Source organism: Pyxicephalus adspersus, chromosome 7 (genome assembly GCF_032062135.1).
Source record: "Pyxicephalus adspersus chromosome 7, UCB_Pads_2.0, whole genome shotgun sequence".
Classification (NCBI taxonomy): Eukaryota; Metazoa; Chordata; class Amphibia; order Anura; family Pyxicephalidae; genus Pyxicephalus; species Pyxicephalus adspersus.
This window is the reverse complement of record NC_092864.1, coordinates 35181034-35182528: the sequence shown is the minus strand read 5'-3', so window position 1 is coordinate 35182528 and position 1495 is coordinate 35181034. Positions and strand designations below refer to the sequence as shown.

Sequence of the window (1495 nt, the reverse complement as noted above, 5' to 3'; positions counted from 1 at the left end):
GGTAGTGCCAGAATTATGGAGGCCGCCGTGCTCCTGGGAACCTGAATATTTTTGCACCTTCCCCAGATCTCTGCCTTACAACAATCCAGTCTGTGAGCTCTGCAGGCCATTCCTGTGACCTCATGGCTGGCTTGGTTTATGCTCAGCATTGTCACCTATGGGTACTTCCATAGAGAGATGTCCGCCTTTCCAAATCTCTTTAAATCAAATGTATTTACCAATAGGAAACCAATCAAGGTGCAGAAACATCTCAGCAGCAAAAATAGGAGGCACCTGAGCTGAACTTCTAGAAGGTCCAAATACTCATGAAATGTGAGGTTTCAAGTTTTTCTTTTTTTAATAAATTTACAAGATTGTCTAAAATTCTGTTTCCCTTCATCATTATGAGGTACGGAGTGTAGATTAATGAGCAATAAAAAAAAAGGATTGTAGCATCAGGCTGCAACATAACACAAATTAAAAAGGTGAAGGGGTCTGAATTGGGTACAATGCAATTTTCATTTACATCAATGAGAAATATCTGCACCACACACCCAACGCATTTCGCACCCATGTAGTGCTGCTTCATCAGCATCTATAGCAGAGATATTCCACTTATCCAGAAAAAGCAATCGAAACCTGTTGGGCGAACATTTTAATGCATGGAAATAAAGGAAATTGCAGGAAACCATTCATTTCCTCCGAGGAGTTTATTATACGGGCCAATAAAAAATTCTCCTCCATATATATGTGCAGTAATGATCCCTCAGATCTCTATTATATGTATTAGGGAGTAGTATTATAGTACTGGCTGTGGTGGTATTAGCAATGGTATTTGGAGGGGATCCTTATTACCTGGGGCGGTATTAGTGGTGCCATTTATTTAGGGGGTTTTTCATTACCTGGGGGGGGGATTGGTAGTACCATTGTAATAGGGTATTTAGGGAGCTGCTCTTTACTGGGGAGGTGTATCAGCAGTTCCATAGTAACAAGGTATTTTAAGGGGCTCATTACCGAGGGGGGGTATTAGTAGTAACATTTTTACCCCATTACCTAGGGGGAGGGGTATCAGTAGTACCACAGTATTTAGGGGGCTCCTCCTTACCAGGGGGGGAGGGGTATATATTAGTACCGTAGTATTTGGGGAGCTCCTCATTACAGTGGGGTATTAGTGGTACTATAGTATTTAAGGGGCACCTCTGTACCGGGGGGAGGGGTATTAGTAGTACCATAGTATTTGGGGGAGCTCCTCATTACCTGGGGGGAGGAGTATCAGTGGTACCATAGTATTTGGGGGAGCTCATCATTACCTGGGGGGAGGGGTATCAGTAGTACCATAGTATTTAGGGGGCTCATCATTACCAGGGGAAAGGGGTATTAGTAGTACCATAGTATTTAGGGGAGCTCCTCATTACAGTGGGGTATTAGTGGTACCATAGCATTTAAGGGGCTCCTCTTTACCTGGGGGGAAGGGTATTAGTAGTACCACAGTATTTGGGGGAGCTCCTCATTACAG

General features: G+C 43.5%; 1 protein-coding gene across 1 annotated transcript in view; it reads right to left on the bottom strand.

Moving 5' to 3' along the window:
- SPOPL (speckle type BTB/POZ protein like) overlaps positions 1–1495 on the bottom strand; it is a 22637-nt gene that overhangs the window by 20554 nt on the left and 588 nt on the right. The gene's annotated exons all lie outside the window — the stretch shown is intronic.